Below are 23147 nucleotides of genomic sequence, written 5' to 3'. Positions count from 1 at the left end.
CCTTTAAAGGAGGAAGCAAACTCTCTTGACTTTGTATTCTGAGCTCACATTTGGTTGTCTCTAGGCTTCGCTTTCACAAGGCTAGTGTCTTCAAGGATTGAGAATAGATCCTTTGTAGCATCTTCGTATCGAATGAATTTGAAATTCATCCGATTCTTTCATTTCATATATGACTACCTTGCCTATATGATCAAATAATATGTAGCAAAATCTCCCTTCCTTAAGCACTTATTTTAGGTTTCATTGATTTAAAATACTCACCCTTTCAGTATGTACTATTTTTGTTACTTTTTAGCAATCATATATGCTGCCCACATATAATTAAATATGATAAATTTTTAAGCTATTTTCCTTTTCAACTCATCCCCCTTTCTTCTCCAAACTTACCTCTCTCAACTTCATGGCATTTTAAGTTAAGTCAATACAACCCATACTTGTGTATGTGTGTGGACACAAGAACTGCAGCATAGAAAACTTGCCAGTGACCACATTTTCAAAATGATTCCTCCCCATCAAGGGAATGTCTATATCCTACATCTCTTCACTAACAGGTAATGTCTGGCAATAATCTGCAAAATCCATACTAGGTTATGATTAGCTTCTTCTCTTTGGGTTTTACACAGACAAGAGCCATTATGAGTGTATGGATGCAATCGGCATGTCCTGTCCATAAGACATTATTTAATAGTGTTCTTTCCCATGTTTTACCTCTTACAATCTCTCCACCTCCTCTTGCTCCATGATCTCTGAGTCTTGGAGAATTTAAATGGAATGAGAAATGTTATGTCAAACAGTATGACAAAGGCTTGAGGACAGCATTCTATCATAGTAAACAAATTTCAGAAAATTCCCAAGTATTGCTGTCACAAATAAGGAGTTGTTCTACCAAATCCTCATAGATATGATTTTTTTTACCGAAGTCATATTAGGGAAAAGCCCTTTCCTGCCTAGACAGTGGAAAAGACTGAGCACATTCCTAGAAAACTATTATGTGCTATGATATTTAATTATATATTTAAACTGAGTAATAATGATAGTATGGAAATACAGCATGTTCTGTGAACGTGTATAAAAGGAAATTAAATGTAGAATGTGAATTCTTAACCAAAAATATATGTGAACATGCAACTACCATTAATTGTCACAATCTCTAACTGAAATCAATGTCGCTGATGTCATATATCTGCAATGATCAGTGGGTTCAGCCAAACTCCAACTCGTGAGAATGCTATAAGAGGAAGACATGCAAATAAGTCTTCTTTGTGCCCATGAAAAACAGCTCTGCACTGATCCTGTCTGCAGGTCTGACAGAGGAGACAAGCCCTGGATTCCCAGGTCTTCATATCCAGTGATCAGCACTGCACAGACCAAGTACCATGTACTTCAGCATCAGCTTGGTTTTCCTTGTGCTCATTTTAAAAAGTAATTTATAGAGATGAGATTCTGTCTGTTGTGTGAACATTAGAAATAGAAAAATTATTTTGTATGTTTTGTATTTTTTCGTGACAGTTTTCTGACTACCATTCTCTGTCTGCAGGTGTCCAGTGTGCGGTACAGCTGGTGGAGTCTGGAGGAGGCTTAGTGCAGCCTGGAAAGTCCCTGAAACTCTCCTGTTCAGCCTCTGGATTCACATTCAGTAGCTATGGCATGCACTGGATTCGCCAAGCTCCAGGAAAGGGGCTAGATTGGGTTGCATACATTAGTAGTAGCAGCGGTACGGTCTATGCAGACGCTGTGAAGGAACGGTTCACCATCTCCAGAGACAATGCAAAGAACACCCTGTACCTGCAACTCAACAGTCTGAAGTCTGAAGACACTGCCATCTATTACTGTGCAAGAAGCACAGTGATCAAATGATACTGTGAGCTCAAACACAAACCTCCAGGGTACCCAGGACCAGCAGGGGGCGCTGGGAGCAAACAGAGCTCTGAGACACAGTTATAGCCTGTGCAATTCTCCCCACTCTCCAATCCACCTTAAAATTTTACGACCCTAAATTATACCCGTCTAAAAGAAATGCAGAGACAAAAATGGAGAAGAAACTGAAAGAATGGCCAACCAGACACCAGCCAACTTTGTATCTAACCCACAAGCAGGCACCAACCCCTGACACTGCAACTGATATTATTTGTGCTTGCAGACAGGAGCCTAGTATGGCTAACCTCTGAGATGCTCTACCAGAAGCTGACTGAGACAGATAAGATACTTGCAGCCAAAAATTAGACTCAATTCGGAGATCCATATGGAAGAGTTAGAGGAAGGAATGACAGATCTTAAGGAGATGGAAACCCAGAGAAAGACCAATATTGTCAACTCAATTGTACAGCAGGGACCTCCCAGGGAATATTCCACCAAGAAAAGAGCATTCACTGGCTTCTCTGAGGCTCCTGGTACACATGTAGCACTGGTCTGCCTTTTATGTCTCAGTGGATGATGATGAGACTAATGCTGTAGTGACTTGATGCCCCAGAGAACCTCTCAGATGTGAATAGGTTGGAATGTGTGAGAATAATATCTCTCTCTCTCTCTCTCTCTCTCTCTCTCTCTCTCTCTCTCTCTCTCTCTCTCTCTCTCTCTCTCTTCCTCTCCCTCTCTTCTCCCTCTCCCTCTCCATTTCTCTGTGTATGTTTAGGTATGTATGTATATGTTTGTGTGTGTGAACTTTTTGAAATGAGATGTCTTCTATTATCAATATGAAAAATAAATGTCTTTCTTGCTATCTTGCTAGACTCATTTACCAGTCCCCCAGTGAGCACATTGTCTCCACATCTCAAATGTTAGATTATGGATTGAGTGCCAGACCTTTCTCTTTTTGGAGTTATAGAGAAATAAACACAGGTCCTTCCAATGGTGTGGTACAAACTTGAAGCACAGAATTATCAGCACATCCACATTGTAGATGAATTAATCATAGGATATACAGTAGCTTGAAAAAATGCAGAGCATCATACAAAAGAGAAGTAAATCTGTGTGAAGACCAGGATCAGATCCTGAAGAACCAATGGATGCTTGAGTCCCCGAACCCTAGACTCGGGGCAGAGCCAATATTCGCTGGTTATAGAAAACATGAAAATCAGGTAGAGCTTGTGATGAATGAAGCAAATTACTATCATTCTCTCCATCATCCTTACAACAAACCATATGCCACACACCTAGCACAGACACAGCTGTCAGTGATAATAATAAAATATGTGTGAGGCTCCAGCACTGAGACATGAGGCCAATGTACTTCAGTAAGCTCAACAAAGTTCCTAACCAACTCAAGGTGAAACATCTCTTATTTCTTTCAACCTATTTATTATGGTATGTTTTGTATAGTACCCAAAGGAGTCAATAGACCAAATAATTTTTTCTTTCTTTTCTTTCATCAATCCCTTTTCCTTCTCCCAGGCTTCTCACTATCTTTTTTATACTCTTGTCCCAGAAACATGATGTAAAAGATGGGTGGCTCATTCTGAGTTGGTGTTCCTCATCAAAAGAAGTTACTTGTGGCACTTAGAACCTAAATATAACATGCTTCTCAATGGAATTCTGTAATTATATGAATGTTGTCACTATAAAAAAATAGGATGTCCTACATCCATACCACCCTGAACACACCAGATCTCATCTAAAAGTATGAGAGGGCATTAGACACCAGAGGATTATGACCATTCAATCAAATCATGATGCAACCTGAGAAAGGTCTAAGTGTTTCAGAATGTCAAGCAATTTTGTTTTCTTTGATAATGGCATAGCTGGGAATGAAACCCATTTTTTCACTGTGAGTTCTGGAGAAATAAAAGAAAAAAGAAGTCTATTTTTCTGTGTCCAACAAGAAGGGAGAGATCTAGAAGATACTGGAAGAAATCACCATGTGTGTTTCTACAAAGTGATTATACATTCTCTGTCCTGCTCTGCAATCATCAGGTACATCTACTTGTGTGAAGACACGGTTTCTGCAAGGGAGATGAGGCTTTCACACCATGCCCACAAGAATGTAACAGTCATAACTGCTCTGAATGACTGGCTAACTAGAAACTGTGGTTCAGGCAGAATGATGATGCCTGAGACAGACAATTTTTCCCATTTCACCTCAAGTTCCAACAAAATTTGTTCAACATTTTCTAAGATTTTCTGGAAATTGTTGTCTTCTCAAACAGCATAGTTCTTGTAATTTCTGGAATTTTGTAAAGTAGCAATGCATATGTGCACAGCTTTGCAAAGGAGGGAGACTGGTGAAGCACAGACCACAGGGTGGAATATTGCAACAATACACAATTTAAAAGATTTGTCAAATATCACGAAATATTGAATTGCAATTTTATGAGGTCCGATTTGCCTTTTGTGGATCTTATAACATCAGCTATTACTCTTCTCTTCAGGAAATTTTCCCCAGTACCCATATGTTCGAGGCTCTTCCCCACTTTCTCTTCTATTAGTTTCCGTGTATCTACTTTTATGTGGAGGTCCTTGATTCACTTGGACCTGATCTTTGTAGAAGGAAATAAGAGAGGGTCAATTTGCATTTTCTACATGCTGAATGCCAGTTAGACCAGCACCATTTATTGAAAATGAAGTTTTTCCCCTGTTTTTAGCTCCTTCATGAAAAATCAAATATACATGGGCTCATTTCTAGGTCTTTAGTTATGTTCCATTGATCATCTGTCCTGTATCTTTACCAATACCATACAGTTCTATATCACTATTGCTCTGTAATATAGCTTGAGATCATGATGTACCCAGAATTTCTATGAGTCTTGAAAATTTTCACGCTCATGGTGTTTTTCCACATGAATTTGAGATATGCTCTTTCAATCTCTGTGAAGAATTGAGTTAAAATTTTGAAAGGGATTTTATTGAATCTGTAGATTTATTTTGATTTTGGTAAGGTGGCTATTTTTCCATCAATCAATCTGTGTCAGAGATCTTTCCATCTTCTGAGTTCTTCAATTTCTTTCTTCAGAGACTTGAAGTTCTTTTCATACAGAACTTTCACTTGCTTGGCTGAAATGACACCAAGGTATTTTATGTTTTCTGTGTATATTGTGAGGTGTTATTTCCATGATTTCTTTTTCAGCCCAATTATCCTTTGCACAGAAGAAATCTATTGATTTGTTTGAGTTAATTTTATATACAGCAACTTTGCTGCAGTTGTTTATCACCTGTGATTGTTCTTTCCTGGATTTGCTGGGGTCTCATTTGTATAGTAACATATAGTGCATCTTGATGGATTTCCACATATTGATCCATCGCAGCTTCAATGGAATGAAGCCTGCTTGATAACGGTGAATTAACATTTTGTCGTGCTCTTGAATATGGTTTGTGAGAATTCTATTGATTATTTTTACATCAATATTCATGAGAGAATATGTTCTGAAAACATTTTTAATTGGGTCTTCATTTGGTTAAGGTATAAGTGTAAATGTCCATTCATAGAATGAATGGGTTGGTTTTCCTTCGTTTCTATTTTGTGTAATAGTTTGTGGAGTATTGATATTGTCTGCTTAGGATGCGTGAGAGAATTCAGCAATAAACTCATATGGTTCTGGGCTATGTTTGGTGGAATTCCATTTAGTGACTGCCTATAATTCTTTAGGGGATATGAGACAGTTTAGATCACTTACCTGATACTGATTTAATTTTGGTAACAATATTCTGTCTAGAAAATAATCCATTTCATCTCCATTTTCCAGTTTTGTTGAGTATAGATTTTGTAGGGTACAGTATCTTAATATAGTCCGATCTGTTGATTATTTTTCCTTAGATTTCTGTTGCTATGTCCCACTTTTCATTTCTGATTTGGTCCCTGTGGCCTCTTGTTAGTTTGTCTGTGGGTTTATTTATTTCATTGATGTTCTCCAATAGCCTGTTCTAGGTTTTGTTGATTCTTTGAAAAGTTCTTTTTGTTTCTATTAGGTTGACTTCAGCCTTGAATTTGATTATTTCCTGTCATCTACTTTACTTTGGTGTATTTGCTTTCTTTTTGCTCTAGAGATTTCAGATGTGCTGTTAAGCTGCTAGTGTATTCTGTCTTTAATTTCTTTTTTGGAGGCACTCAGATCTATGAGTTTTCCTCTTAGTACAGCATTCATTGGGTCCTGTAAGTTTGGGTATGCTATGCCTTCATTTTTGATAAATTCTAAAACATCTTCAATTGCTCTATTTCTTTCCTGACAAAGGTATAATAGAGAGCTGTTCATATTTCATATGTATGAGGACTTTCAGTATCAAAACAATCAGTCATTTCTAATTTAAATCCACAGAGCTTATATCTACCTATTAATAATATTTATTACATCATATTAGAATACTAAGGACTAAAATGGGTATAAGAAAATCATTATGTTAATCACCAGGGAATCTTCAACAAAAGAATGATATATGCTAGTTCTGCTAATGTTCCTGTCCTTGACCTTAAATAAATTCAGAGCTTTACTATTAGGAATGTTCTTCTCAGAACTTGAAATTGTTCCATAAGATTCATGGTTTGTGGAATAATAGAACACATTCCAAAAGTTCTAAAGCAAGTTGTTTTTCCTCATTCATGGTTCTGACAGTGTACAAGGTGAGTTCCTTCCCAGATAGAGATGCTGGACAGCTAGCACTACACAGAGAAACCCTGTTTTTCACACAATAATTACAATAAAAATTAAACAAAAAGCTTAAACAAAAATAAATAATTAAATAAAGTAAGATAAAAACCCCAAATTTGAGTAAGTGAACTTAACACTAAATTCATCAAACTAGCACTGCATTACTGTCAATTTGAAGACAAAGATTGTGTACAATGAAACAAGAAACCCAAAATGTGAAGACTCCAAATGCAAGTAATAAACCCACAGTCTCTAACCCTGACCATGCAGTTTGGATTCAGACCTTTACTTCTCTTCCCTAGAGTTTACATTATAAATGAGTGGAGAAAAACTAAAATATCTGTTCACTATGGTGATCAACAACTCAAGGTCCAGGTTCCCCATATTCACGCCTGCCTTCCCCTCCACTTCTCGCCTTAGTGTAAACTACTCCCTATTATTTTGTACTTCAATTAACGAAACTCAAGACTAGCAACATGTTAGTGCTTATTCTGAAATGTTATAAACAGTTGGCACCCCATCCCTCACCAGTACAATAATCATGACTCAAAATTTAGGTTTATGTATGCCATAAGCTAAGGGGAGAGAAAGAGAGAAAACTACGTAAAGAAATATAGACTGATAGAAATCAAGAATTACATAAAGTATTCCCTATGTTCCATGTGTGTAAGTGGCAAAGGAGGATAGTCTGAGCCTAGTAAGATGAGATCCAAATCCAACTCTTGGGTATTCTTTTTGATAAACAGCTGAGATCAATTGGAGTAATATCTGGGAAGGGCTTGCATGAAATCTATTTGCCAAATGATATAACAATAGATTTAGCTCCACAGACACTATGAGAATAGTTATAAATAGCTCTTTAATAAGGATGACTCATCACTATGAACCAAATTCTACCCTAAATGCTATCTGGAACATACAGAAATATAAAATTCACATGTGACTTTTTGCCCAGGCTTTTCTCTTGGGAAGGGATGCTAGCAAGTTTGGTCCTTGAAAGACACCATATACAAAGGCAACCCAGAAAATTTGCTATGCTCAGAGCATTTGTTAAAAACCCTCCCAAGGCTCAAAGCTCACATCACACCCTAAAAACACTTTCCACCAAATACCACTCCCATTCTGCCCTGTCCTTCTTGCTGGGAAAAATTACAATTTAGTCTGGACCCCAGAGGACACCACAACCTGAGGCATCCTAGATGATATGCTGCACTCATGGCCTCTGATGCCACAGCCAGAAACATCCCAGGAGATCCACTGCACTCAGGATTCCACAACTTGAAGGCATCTCAGGAGTTCCTCGGAACACAGACCAACTGGACAACTGACATCACAGTCTAAAGACCTTCTGGGGATTCTGTGGCATGCAGGGCAACTGATAAAAACCACTGAAAGATTCCCTGGAATTCTGCTGCACACCACAAAATAGAAACCAAAACCCATACCCCCAACACCACAATAACTGCTATACACTGCACAATACCTTGACTGTTCCTCTGAACACCCAGCAGTCTGAACGCATCCCAGAAGATCTAATGCAACCAGGGCAAAAGATCAGCAGCTTCTGTTCCCTCTGTAGACCCTCCAGTTAAAAGGTGCCAAAGAACATCTTCTAAAGCTGAGATCAGAGACCTACAAGGATGCCTGAAGCAACCAAGGAAAAGAAGAGGCAGAGTCCAAACCATGTCTCCCAAACCAGCAAATAACAGATGGTGAGAGGCAAGAACAAGTTCATAAGAGACAAAAGCCAATATATTTGGGCATCATTAGAACACAGTTTTCTCACCACAGCAAGTTCAGAATATGTCAACACAGCTGAAAATCAAGAAGCTGAACTAAAATCCTATCTCAGAGAGATAATAGAATCCTTTAAGGAGGATATATATATATATATATATATATATATATATATATATATATACATATATATATAGAAATACAGGAAAACACAGATAAACAGGTAGAAGCCATTAAAAAGCCACCAAATACACACCTTTAGAAACACAGGAAAACACAATTGAACAGGTAAAGGAATTGCATAAAGTAATCCAAGACATAAAAGTGGGAGTAGACATAATAAAGAAAACACAAATAGTCGAAAAGCTAGAAATGGAAAACCTAGGAAAGAGGTCAGTCAATACAAATGTATGTACCACCCACAGAATAGAAGAGATAGAAAAGAGAATTGCAGTTCTAGAATATGCCATAGATGAGATTAACACAACTTTGAAAAAAATTCAAACCATAAAAAAACTAACCCAATACAAACAGGAAATTCACAACATGATGAAAAGTTCAAATGTAAAAGCAATTGCAAGAGAGGAGAATGAAGATTCCCAACTCAAGGGACCTGAAAAATGTCTTCAAAAAATCATAATAGAAAACCTCCCAACCTAAAGAAATAGATGTCCATAAAGGTACAAGAAGCCTATAGAGTAGCAAACAAATCGGACCAGAAAAAAAAATTTTTCTCATCACATAATAATCAAAACTCTAAATGCACAGAACAAAGAAAATATTAAAACCTGCAAGGAAAAAGGGCCAAGTAACATACAGAGATAGACTTTTCAGAATTACATCAGACTTCTCAACAGAGACTATGAAAGCCAGAAAACCCTGGTTAGAGGTCATGAAGACTCTAAAAGAACGCGAAGTCCAGCACAGGCTATTATACCTAGCAAAAGTCTAAATCAAAATATATGGAGAATCCAAAATATCCCAGGAAAAAAAAAACAAATTCAAAGAGTATCCATCTACCAATCCACTCCTACAGAGGATCCTAGAGATAAATAAAATCTCCAAAACAAGAAAGGTGTCTACACCAAAAAAAGAGACAATTATTAAGTATCTCACAATAAAGCCAAAGGGAGAGAACCACAATCACATAAAACCACCAACAAAACCAAACACATAAACCCACATACAAATACAAACATAGCAGGAAGCACCAGCTACCTGTTTTTATATCACTCAAAATTAATGAACTCAACTCACCTATAAACAGACATAAGCTAAGACTCGATATGCAAAAAAATGTTTTGACACATACAAGAAATACTCCTAAATAACAGAGACAGACACTGTCTCATAGTAAAAGGATGGAAAAACATCTTCCAAACAAGTGGTCCCACGAAACATATTGGAGTTGCCATCCTAATATCCAAAAAAAATTGAATTTCAACCAATGGTAATCAGCATGATGAAGGACAGGTCATATTCATGACAGAGAAATCAACCAAGAGAAATCTCAGTTTGAACACCTATGCCTCAAATGCAAGGGAACCCATATTCATAAAAGAAACTTTACTAAAGCCCAAAATGCACATTGACCTCCACACAATAATAAAAGGAGACTTCAATACCCCACTCTCACTAATGAACAGGTCATTGAAACAGAAACTAAACAGAGATACATTGAAACAAATAGAGGTTATGAACCAAACAAATTTAAGATTATATATATATATATATATATATATATATATATATATATATATATAACATTTCATCATAAAACAAGAGAATGTATCTTCTTCTTAGCACCTCATGGTACCTTCTGCCAAATCAACCACATACTTGGTCAAAAAACAACCTTCAACCAAAATAAAAAGAAGGGAATAATCCCATGCATCCTATCAGAACACCATGCTGTAAGACTGGTCTTCAGTGACAGCAAAATGAACAGAAAGCCAACATACAACTGGAAACTGAACAACTGTCTAGTCAGTGATAATTTAGTCAGGGAAAAATAAGCCAAAATTAAAGAATTCCTGGATTTCAAGGAAAATATTTACACATAACACCCAAACTCATGAGACACAATAAAACTAGTGTTAAGAGGAAAAGTCAGGGTTGGGGATTTAGCTCAGTGGTAGAGAGCTTGCCTAGCAAGCACAAGGCCCTGGGTTCGGTCCCCAGCTCCGAAAAAAAGAGAAAAAAAAAAGAAAAAGAAAACAAAAAAGAGGAAAAGTATTAGCACTAAGGGCCCTGGTGTAGAAACTGGAGAGATCTTATCATAGCATCTTAACAACACATCTGCCAGATCTAGAGCAAAAGAAACAAACTCACCCAAGAGGAGTAGAGAAAAGGATATGGTCAAAATGAGGCATGAAATCAAACAACTGGGAACAAAGAAAACAATAAAAAGAATCAAGTAAACCAAAAGCTGGTTCTCTGACAGAACCAACAGGATACATAAACCCCTAGCAAAATTAACTAAAGGGCCCAGAGGCAGGATCAAAATTAACAAAATCAGAAATAAAGAGGAGACACACAAACAGAAATGGAGGGAATTCAAAAAATCATCAGATCCTACTGAAAAAGCATATACTCAACAAAACTGAAAAATATATATGAAATGGATTTTTTTTCTAGACAGATACCACATATCAACGTTAAATCAAGAGCACGTAAACTATCTAAACATGCCCATATCCCCTAAAAAAATAGAAGAATAAATTAAAAACATAACAACCAAAAAAGCCCAGGACTAGAGATATTTAGTTCAGAATGCTACGAGACTTTCAAAGAAGAACTGATACAAATATTCCTCAGATATTGCATAAAATAGAAACAGAAGGAGCGTTACCTAATTAATTCTATGAAGCCACAATTACTCTGATATCTAAACCATACAAGGAACCAACCAAAGAAACAAAACTTAAGACTAATTTCATTTATTAATATCAATGTAAGAACACTCAATAAAATCCTTGCAAACTGAGTCAAAGAACACATCAAAACCATGGTTCATGATGATCAAGTAGGCTTCCTCCCAGAGATGCAAGCTTAGTTTGATATACTAAAATCAATTAACATAAATCCATTATATAAAACAACTAGAAATGATCACACATGATCATCTCCTTTGATATAGACAAAGCATTTGACAAAATATAACCACCCTTCATTTTAAAGGTATTGGAGAAATCAAGAAATCGAGGACCATACATAAACATGATAAAAGCAATTTACTACAAGCGAAAGACATTATCAAAATAAAAGGAGAACTCTTTGAAAATTAGGGACAAGAAAAGAAGCCCATTCTCCCCATATAGAATGAAGATAGAACTCAAAGTGCTAGCTAGAAAAATAAGACAACAAAGAAAATACAAGGGAATATGAACTAGCAAGGAAGAAATAAAGTTAGCATTACTTGCAGATGATATGATAGTTACATAGGGACACCAAAAATTCTATTAGAAAATTCTCCAGCTGATATACAGTTCTCCCAAAGTGGCAGGATATAAAAGTAACTCAAATAAATTAGTAGAATTCCTTTACACACATATTAAAAGGGCTGAGAAAGAAATTAGGGAAACAACTCCCTCCACAAAAGCCACGGATAATATAAAATATCTGGGGTAATTCTAACAAAACAAGTGAAATTCCTTTATGATAAGAATTTCAAGTCTTTTAAGGAAAAAAATTGAAGAAGATCTTGGAAAATGGAGAAATCTCCCATGCTCATGGATTGATAGAATAGCATAGTAAAAATGGCCATCCTACCAAAAATAATCTACAGATTCAATGTAACCCCATCAAAATCCCAACACAATTCATCACAGACATGGAAAAGGCAATTCTTAAATTCATCTGGAAAGGCAAAAACCCACCCTAATAAAAAATTTAACAACAAAAGAAAAGGTGGGGTAATCACCATTCCAGATCTCAAGCTCTACTACAAAGCAATAATGATAAAAAAAATGTATGGTATTGGTACAGACCCAGACAGGTTGATCAATGAAATAAAATTGAAGACCCATAAATAAAACCACACATGTATCCACACTTCATCTTTGACAAAGAATCCTAAATTTTACAATGGAAAATATCAAGCATGTTCATTAAATAGTGCTGGTCTACCTGGTTGTCTATATGTAGAGAAATGACTAAAGATGTTGAACATTTCTTTAGGTGTTTCTCCGCCATTCGGCATTCCTCAGCTGTGAATTCTTTGTTTAGCTCTGAACCCCATTTTTAATAGGGTTATTTGTTTCCCTGTGGTCTAACTTCTTGAGTTCTTTGTATATTTTGGATATAAGGCCTCTATCTGTTGTAGGATTGGTAAAGATCTTTTCCCAATCTGTTGGTTGCCGTTTTGTCCTAACCACAGTGTCCTTTGCCTTACAGAAGTTTTGCAGTTTTATGAGATCCCATTTGTCAATTCTTGATCTTAGAGCATAAGCCATTGGTGTTTTGTTCAGGAAATTTTTTCCAGTGCCCATGTGTTCCAGATGCTTCCCTAGTTTTTCTTCTATTAGTTTGAGTGTGTCTGCTTTGATGTGGAGGTCCTTGATCCACTTGGACTTAAGCTTTGTACAGGGTGATAAGCATGGATTGATCTGCATTCTTCTATCAAAAACAACGACTTTATGAAATTCGTAGGCAAATGGCTGGAACTGGAAAATATCATCCTGAGTGAGCTAACCCAAACACAGAAAGACATACATGGTATGCACTCACTGATAAGTGGCTATTAGCCCAAATGCTTGAATTACCCTAAATGCCTAGAACAAATGAAACTCAAGACAGATGATCAAAATGTGAATGGTTCACTCCTTCTTTAAAAGGGGAACAAGAATACCCTTGGCAGGGAAGAGAGAGGCAAAGATTAAAACAGAGACTGAAGGAACACCCATTCAGAATCTGCCCCACATGTGGCCCATGCACATACAGCCATCCAATTAGACAAGATGGATGAAGCAAAGACGTGCAGACCGACAGGAGCCGGATGTAGATTGCTCCTGAGAGACACAGCCAGAATACAGCAAATACAGAGGCGAATACCAGCAGCAAACCACTGAACTGAGAATAGGACCCCCGTTGAAGGAATCAGAGAAAGAACTGGAAGAGCTTGAAGGGGCTCGAGACCCCATATGTACAACAATGCCAAGCAACCAGAGCTTCCAGGGACTAAGCCACTACCTAAAGACTATACATGGACTGACCCTGGACTCTGACCTCATAGGTAGCAATGAATATCCTAGTAAGAGCACCAGTGGAAGGGGAAGCCCTGGGTCCTGCTAAGACTGAACCCCCAGTGAACTAGACTGTTGGGGAGAGGGGGACAATGGGGGGAGGGTGGGGAGGGGAACACCGATAAGAAAGGGGAGGGGGGAGGGGGATGTTTGCCCGGAAACTGGGAAAGGGAATAACACTCGAAATGTATATAAGAAATACTCAAGTTAATAAAAAAAAAGAAAGAAAGAAAATAGACCCATATTTGTCACCTTGCACAAACCTTATTTCCACTTGGATCAAGGACCTCAATATAACCTGATACACTTGATCTAATAGAAGATAAAATGAGAAAAGCATTGAAATCATTGACTCAGGGGGAAATTTTCTAAACCTAACTCATGCTCACACTCCAAGATCAAGTATTGATAAATGGGACCTCATAAAACTGGAAAGTTTCTGTAAGACAAAAGACATAGTCAATAAGACAAATTGGCAACCTTCAGATAGAGAGAAATTCATCACTCGTTAGAGGGCTAATATCCAAATTATGTAAAGAACTCAAGAAGCTATCCATCAAAAAACCAAACAACCCAACCAAAAACTGGGATACAGAACTAAACCAAGAATTTACAACAGAGGAATCTCCAATGACTATGATGCCTCTGAAGTAATGTTCAAAGCCTGTAGATATCAGATAAATGTAAATTAAAGCAACCCTGAGATTCCATCTTAGGCCAAACAGAATGACTTAGATCAAAAACTCAGGTGACAGCACATGTTGGCAAGGATGTGGAGAAAGAGGAACACTCCTCCACTGATGGTGGAATTCTAAACTGATGCAAGCACTCTATGAATCAATTTGAAGCTTCCTCAGAAAACTGGAAATAGGTCTATGCGAAGATTCAGCAATATCAGTCTTGGAAATATAGCCAAAAGTTAGCCCACCATGTCACAGGGGCACATGTTCCACTCTGTTCATAGTGGCCTTATCTGTGATAAACAGTACTTGGGGACAACACAGATGTCCCAGGACAGAGAATGGATACAGAAAATGTGGTTCATTTATACAATGGAATACTACTCAAATACGAAGAACGAGGACATCCTGAGTTTTGTAGGCAAACAGATGGAACTAAAAAAGTATCACTCTTTGTGAGATAGCTCAGACCCAAAAGGACAGTCACTGTATGTATTCACTAATAAATGGATATCAGCCAAAAAAGTACAGACTACCCGAGATACAGTCCACAGAACTCAAAAAGCTCAAAAAGCTGAAGGGAATGATGGAATCCCACTTGGGCGGGAGATGAACCCAAACACAGTGGAGGAGGTTGGGAGGGACTTAGAGGGAAAAAGGGGATGGTGAAGCTGGGGAAGAGGGGAATGCGATCTGTTATTGGGTGGGAGAAAATGTTTGAAACCCTGAGGACCAGCAGAAAGAATGGAAACTGGCAACATTGGGAGGTAGAAGGTTGGGAGGATCCTCTACAAAGTTCCAGAGACCTGGGCAGTGACAGATCCTCAGGACTCAAAGAAAGGGACCCTAGATAAAATGTCCTAGAGTGGGGAGAGGGAACTTGTAGATCCCAACTGCAGCAGAAAGACAGGGCATATATGAGGCATACATATGAGGGATGGGTTTTCTATCGCACAGTAAATCTTCTGACCAATAATTGTTTCTGTCTGAAAGAACTGCATGGATGGATTGAAGAAGAGCCTGAGATAAAGAAGATCGAGTCTCAGAACCAAAATGGGACCCAACTCAATGGGAGGCCCCAAGGCCTGACACTATTACATAGGATATGTATACTCAATAAAAGGGACCTATCGAGACTGCCCTCTGTAAGACAAAACAAGCAGCTGAAATATTCAGTTGCAGGTATTTGTGCCTAGCCGAGGAACAGAAGCTGCTGACCCCTGGGTTGAATTAAAGAAAAGCTGGAAGAAGCTGAGTATGAGAATCAACCTATAATAAGACCAGCAGTTTCTTACCTGCTAGACCCCTGAGATCTTTCAGACACTGGTCACCAAGCAGGCATTAAACACCAGCTGAGATCAGTCACCCAACACATATAGAGCAGAGAAGTCTGGGTTCAGTCACAGAAGATGCACATAAATATCCAGAGACTGGAGGCCTCGGGGAGTTTAGAGGTCTGGTTGAGTGAGTGGGGTAGGGAAATGTTCGTGGAGACAGGGTTGGGTGTCAGGAAGGAAGTATGGGATTTTGAACAGTGGAATGATGGGACATGAGGGGAATAAAATCTGGAGTATTCGAAACAAGAAATAAAAGGAAAAAAAAAGACTAGCTGAAACTTCACAAGTCTAATGAGAAAAGAAAATTCAATTGCAGAGCAGCCTACAGGACAAAAGCACATGTGGCACAGACACAAACCCAAATAAAAATATTTGAATAATAAATTTAAAATCTAGTTTAAAAAAATGCACATAGAACTTGGAACCCTGTTCTGCCTACACTTAATGAATGTGGGTTCATTTACTGCAAACATTTCCATTTTTTGTTACTACTCATTTGCAGGGTGAATCCTATAACTTCCTGTTTATCTATAGTTTGAACTGCCAAGAGTAACAGAATACAGGTCCTTATTTTCCTCTCCAGGTGCTGTAAAAAGAAGAAGGCAAATTTCTCTCAACAGGAGGTAAAACTGGAAATCTTGTCCAGTTCTTAATTTTATTCTCTCAGGAACCTCCCTCAATGCAAAGCAGCCCTCAGGCTCAGGATAAAAGTCCAGGCCTAGCTGAGAAGCCTCATCCTCTTCTCATTAGAGGTTTCATTAGAGCATGACTATCCTGGTGCTTCTCCTCTGTTTGATAGCATTTCCAAGCTGTAAGTGTTTTAAGGTTTCAGAAGAGCAAAACAGACATGACAGATAGATGTACGACTAATGGTGATGTTACTTTTCCACAGCTGTCTTGTCCCAGGTGCAACTGAAGGAGACAGGACCTGACCTAGTGCAACCAACACAGACCCTGTCCATCACATGCATTGTCTCTAGATTCTCATTAACCAGTTATGGTGTACATTGGGTTTGTCAGCCTCCAGGAAAGGGTCTGGAGTGGTTGGGAATAATATGGAGTGGTGGAGGCACATATTATAATTCAGTTTTCAAATCCCAACTAAGCATCAGCAGGGACACCTCCAAGAGCCAAGTTCTCTTAAAAATGAACAGTCTGCAACCTGATGACACAGCCATGTACTTCTGTGACAGAGACACAGTGAAAGAAGCCCATTACATGTAAAAGAAAGGGAATTAGAAATATTGCCAAATATCACGGACCATCCAAGATCTCCTAGTCTAGAGAGGCTCAAGAAAATCCCTGACAATTCTTCAGTACTCCTCACCAATACAGAATCCCCAAATCATCATCTACCCTTCTAGCTAGTACCTCATACTTGTCCTGGTCCATTTCTTAAGTACTAGCCCAATTCCAACAACAGACTGTCAGGGTCTCTCCATTGTTCCACAAAGTAAGGAGACAAATATAATGGCATTACACATTTAACTCCCAGAAAATCTCCCTATTTATATAAACCTAAAGCCCCACCTGCACCCCCTTAATTTTGTGACTCTACTTCCTGCCCTCTTAGTCACCACCTCTACTGTTAGGCTTTCTGCATAGCTGGGACTTCCAGCCATCTTGACAGAAGGTCGAAATAGTGACTTTGAACCTTTGAAGACTTTGAGTCTCTGATCTGTTTTGTTCAGCTACTGTGTGATGCTCAAAGGACAGTTATGCTAGGCTTTTGTCAGGAGGCATAACACTATTATTAGTGACAGGGAGTGGTTTTTGCCCATGGGATGGGTCTCAATTTAGGCCAGGTATGTGTTAGGCATTGGTGTAATCCCTGTTCCATATTCAACCTTTTAATCTGGTCTGCCTCTAGTTATCATAATTAGGGATTCTCTATACAAATATAGTGCATGCATAGTAATCTTTGAAGAATCTACATATTTATTCAAATTTCTTTTTCATATGATATTTGTATGTGTTTGTTTATTGCAGAAGTTATCTATCCACAGATTTCTCCTCTCTCTCTCTCTCTCTCTCTCTCTCTCTCTCTCTCTCTCTCTCTCTCTCTCTCTGTGTGTGTGTGTGTGTGTGTGTACACAAGTTGACAGAATATGCCTTCCTTTGTCAACCAGTACCATATTTTTAGACATGATCTATCACTGGGCCTTAGCTCTTAGCTTTCCTGTTTAGCCTGTTAAATAAGGAACCCTAGTCATCATAATTCCACTGTTAGAAAACTGGAATGGCTTGGGGGAAATCTAAAATGAGTTAAAATCCAGGGACAATGAAAATTCCTAGAAATCTATAAGGGTAGCCCTAGCTAAGACTGTGATAAATAGGTGATATGGGATCTCAAGCATCTCCCTCCTGTAAAAGATGTAATTTCCAGTTGAAGGATGGAGACATCACCCTGGCCACAAGACCTTAGACACACAACTTGCCCTACATACAGGATGTTGAGAGATCAAGTTAAATAAGAATACAGAGGAATGGACAACCAATGACTTGCCCAAATTGAGACCCATGCCATCAGAGGGATAGACCACCCCTGACATTATTAATGACATTCATCTATAATTGCAGAGAGGAGTTTTGGTATAAATATCATGTCAGATGTTTGACCCAACAGGTGATATAAAAGAGTGAACAGACCTATAGCCAAACAGTAGGAAGATATTGTGTAATCCTTTGTGGGAGTGAGTAGGATTTAAGGATTCAGAAAGGTCAAAAATAGCACATGAAAATTACAGAATCAAATAACATCATCATATGGGGATTAAAGGAAACTTGAATATCAACAAGTGTGCATGGATAAGATAATCCTAGACCCTTTACACTTATGAAACAGATGCAACTTGGTCTTCATGTGGGTCCCAAAACCACAGGTTCTGGGGCTGTCTCTGACTCTATTGCCTGCCTTAGATTCCTTTTCCATAAAGTGTATTTCTTTTCTACACTCAGTAGAAGTTGAGCCTAGTAGTTCCGCAAGTTGATAGACCAAGGGAAGTTGATATCCATGGAAGGAGCAGCATTCTCTGAGGAAAAAGGGAGGAAAAGCATGGAGGAGGTGAAATGAAAGGGAGAAACTCTTGGGAGAATAATGAAGGAAAGATTTCATCAGGATTAAATCAAATGAATGAATAATGAAAATATAAACAATAAAATATTATTACCCATAAAAATGACCTATGAAATGAAAAGTTACATGTATACTAGACAAAATGCATTGACTGAGAAAACACTTAAGAAGAAATATCTGCCTCTCAAATAGAAGATAACTGTAAATAACATATGGCTTTGGCATGAATTCCTTACCTTTGTAAAGGGAACTTAATTGGTGACTCCCTTCTACAGAGTTTGAAAAGGAAAATCTAAGTGGCATAAGATTACATTATACTATACAAACAATATCAAATTAACCTGGTAGGAAAAGTTATCCTAAAATTTGATTAAACTACCTGCTTTTACTAATTATGGTTATGTTTGTATGATAACACAACCCAAACTCCGTCACAAGAGCCTGGTGCAAAGATTCAAAAATAAAATGGTCGAGGACTTAAAGGAATAAATGGATAATATTGGGATGCCCAAGAAACAAATTTGCCTCAAAGACAAAAATGTCTCCATCGCAAAATCTGAGTGTTAGACAGACAGGGATTGGGAATATCTCAGGTTCGAGCCTCCATAAGACTTGAGGAAAGCAAGTTGTCATAATTAAGTCAAATTCTAAAAATTCCCATATGAGATTACATTCTACTACCATAACATTGCAGGTGTATCCCGGTCTAAGAGCCACATTATAGAAATGCCATAAAAAGGGACAGCCCAGACAGTGGGGAAAACTAAGCCCATATCTAGAAACACAATTTTGTGTGGTGCTAATAAATAACACACATATACTAGGACACATGACAGTATGAAAACAAAGCATGTTTTTGAACATGAACAAAAATATTAAATGGAGTGTGGTGAAATTTTAACCAAAAAATCCAAATCTTAAACCTCTGTACTTTGCCAAACTCTGTAGCTTAAATCAGTGTCTTTGAAGAAATACATATAAAGAGTGCCTTCTTTCCAAGTCTATCTTCAGAGCATGCTATAACAGGAAGATATGCAAATAATGCTTCTTTGTACCCATGAAAACCAGCTCTGACCTGACTCTTTTAGCTCCGGGTGACAGAGGACCCCAGTCCTGGAATCTGAGGTCCACACATTCAGTAATCAGCACTCAAAACAGGCCTGTCACCATGGAATTTGGGCTCAGCTTGGTTTTGTTTGTCATTATTTTAAAAGGTAATCCATAGAGATGAGATTCTGTGTGATGTTTGTACATGAGAAATGTAAAAATTATTTTGTTTTGCTTTTTAGTGAAAGTTCACTAACCAGCACTCTCTGTTTGCAGGTGTCCAGTGTGAGGTACAGGTGGTGGAGTCCGGGGGAAGTTTAGTTCAGACTGGAAGTTCCATAAAACTCTCCTGTACAGCCTCTTGATTCAATTTCAGTGACTACTGAATGTCCTGGGTCCATGAAGCTCCAAAGAAAAGGCTGGAATTAGTAGCATTAATTAGTAATGATGGCAGTAGCATCTACTATGCAGACACCATGAAGGGCTGATTCAACATCTCCAGAGACAATGCAAAGAAGACACTGTACCTGTAAATGAGCAGTCTGTGGTCTGAGGACACAGCCATGTATTACTGTGCAGGACACACAGTATGTGAATGTTACCATAAGCTCAAACACAAACCTCCTAAGGAGCATTCAGTATCAGCAGGAGGCACAGAGAGCACACAAAGCTCTTAGTTACAGAGGTTATGTCCTATTCAGAAATAACTGAAGGAAGAGAGGGCTAGACTCCTCTGTTTCTAGTTTTCTTTTCTACAGGAATTCTCTCTCCAAGTATAGTGTGTAGTAACCCTTGAAATTTAAAAATATTCATTAACATTTTTGTGTCCTGCAATATATGTGTTTTGTATTCATTTATATATTATTGTATTTCTGTCCGTCTTTTTAGCTATGTGTGTTTATTTGTCACTTTGCTTCTTTGATATTCTGATTATGTCTGTCCCTCTCTCCCTCTATCTCTTTGTCTTTGCCTCTGTCATCTCAGGGGCTGAGCGTAAATGGCTGTGTATGTCTGTGACTATGTCTGAGTGTGTGTGTGAGTGTGTACAAATCCTAACAATTTAAGCAATAAATTTGGGGAAAAAAATCCATCACTTGACCTGAATATGTCCATGGCAATCAAATCCATCTCTTGCTGTAGGGCAGGAGAACACAGATACTTGCACCTGTGTGGAAGAACATGAAGCACAATATTATATAATCAGCCACATTATACATAACCGTTATTTTTTATTTTAGCATTTTATTGTATATTTAATATATTTACATTTCAAATTCCCCTTTCCCATTTCCCCCTCTCTATTCCCCCTCCCCTGCTTCTTTGAGCACAGGCTTGTCCTTTCTAAAATAAATGCAGGGACAAAGATGGAGCAGACAGTATAGGAACTGCCAAACAATAACCTACCAACTTGAGACCCAATCCAAGGACATACACCAGTCGCTGACATTATTATTAACATTCTATTAGGCTTCCAGACTGGAATAACTTTTCTCAGAGAGACTTTACCCAGCATCCTATTGAATCAGATAAAGATATGAGTGCCCAGCTTTGGATGGAGGTCAGGGTTCCTTGGGGAAGAGTTGGGTAGGATTAGGAGACCTGAATTGGATAAGCACCCCACAGAAAGACCAACAGATTAAACAAACATGTACACTTGGGGGATCTCAGAGATTGATCAACAACCAAAAAGCACAGAAGAATGGATCAAGACCTCATGGCATTTGTGTAGCAGAGGGCTACCTTGTCCCACTTCAGTAGTAGATGAGTGCCATGCTACAAAGACTTGATGTGCCGGGGTCATGCAATATCCTGGTGTTTCCCACACACTAAGACGAAAAAGAGAGTGGAGATGGGCTGAAGGATTCTGATAAAAATGCAACTGGAAGGGAGCAATATTTAGAACAGAAAGAAAGGGAGAGAGAAAATTGGGGACTAAAAGAGAATTTTGGATGTATGGGGATTCAAGTAACATACATAAATGTAATAAAAGCAATATAAAGCAAGGCATCAAAATAAACAGAAAATTAAATATTTTTTACTAAAGTCAGGAACAAGACAAGGTTGGCCAAACTCACACTATCTATTCACTAGTGTCCTTGAAGTTCTAGTTAGGTCTATAGGACAACTAACTGGGGGAGGGGTACAAATTGGAGAGAAAAAAGTAAAGCATTGCAATTGGAAGACGATATGATAATATGCATATGTGACCTCAAAAATTCTGCTAGAGAACTCCTAAAGTTTATAACTACTTTCACGAATGTGGCTAGAAACAAAATTAACTCTGAAAACTTAGTATCTCTCCTTTATACAAAAGATAAACTGGTTGAGAATTAGGGAAACAACACTCTTCACAATAACCACAACTGATATAAAACAATGAAATGTAACTCTAATCAAACAAGTGATAGACTCCTGTGGCAAGAACTTCAAGTCCCTGAAGAAAGAATTTGAAGAAGAAATCAGATGATGGAAAGATCTCCCATGATCATGAATAGGCAGTGAAAATATAGATCTTAATGAAAGTAATCTACAGATTCAATGCAATTCCCATGAAATTTACAACTCAATCTATTACAGTCCCAAAAAGCAAATTTTAACTTCATATGCAAAGAAAATACTGAACATAGTTAAAACAATTCTTAACCATGTAAAAATGTCAGGGGTTATCACCATCCCTGACCTCATCTCTACTATATAGCAATAGTAATAAAACTGTATGGTATTGATATACAAACAGAAAGAATGATCAATGAAATGGAATTGAAGACTCCAAAATCATCCCACACGCTTCCAAAAATCATACAAAGAAAATGAAAGCATCCAATACTAATATTGCTGGTCTAACTACAAGTTGATCCATATCTTCATCTTGCATTAAACTCAAATAAAAGTGAATTTCAGACATCAACCTAAAACTGGATACACTAAAACTAGTAGAACAAAAATTTGGGAATTATCCTTGAACTCATTGGTGCAGGAGAAAATTTCCTGAACAACAGTGGGTCAGACTCTCAGATTAATTTGTAAATAGGACTTCAGGGAACTCAAAAGCTTCTTTACGGAAAAGGATGCTGTCAATAGGACAAAATGTCATCACTAACTAAATATTCCATTGAAGGTCAATATCCAAATTATACAAAGCAATAAAGAAGTTTTCCTCTGGTAAACCAAATAATACAGTTAAAAATGTACCACAGAGCTAAATAGTTGTAAACAGAGAAATTTCAAATGAGAAGCACTTAAAAAATATTGAACATTCTTAGTCCTCAGGGAAATGCACATCAAAACTATCCTGAGATTCTGCCTTGAACCAATCAGAATGGCTAAGAACAAAAATTCAAGTGATGGTACACGCTAGTGAGAATGCGGAGAAAGGGAGCGTCTTCCATTGCCGGTGAGAGTGAAAACTGGTAAACCCCTCTATAAATCAATCTGATGGTCCCTCACACAAC

At 37.9% G+C, this 23147-nt stretch overlaps 1 long non-coding RNA gene across 1 annotated transcript in view; it reads right to left on the bottom strand.

Moving 5' to 3' along the window:
- LOC148005517 (uncharacterized) overlaps positions 1-23147 on the bottom strand; it is a 116164-nt gene that overhangs the window by 36938 nt on the left and 56079 nt on the right. Inside the window, exon 2 of the long non-coding RNA XR_015623434.1 lies at positions 19953-20860. This is a non-coding gene — a long non-coding RNA (uncharacterized LOC148005517). The remainder of the gene's footprint in view (positions 1-19952; positions 20861-23147) is intronic.

Source organism: Rattus norvegicus, chromosome 6 (assembly GCF_021556685.1).
Source record: "Rattus norvegicus strain SHRSP/BbbUtx chromosome 6, alternate assembly SHRSP_T2T, whole genome shotgun sequence".
NCBI lineage: Eukaryota > Metazoa > Chordata > Mammalia > Rodentia > Muridae > Rattus > Rattus norvegicus.
This window is presented reverse-complemented; position numbering and strand designations above follow the sequence as displayed.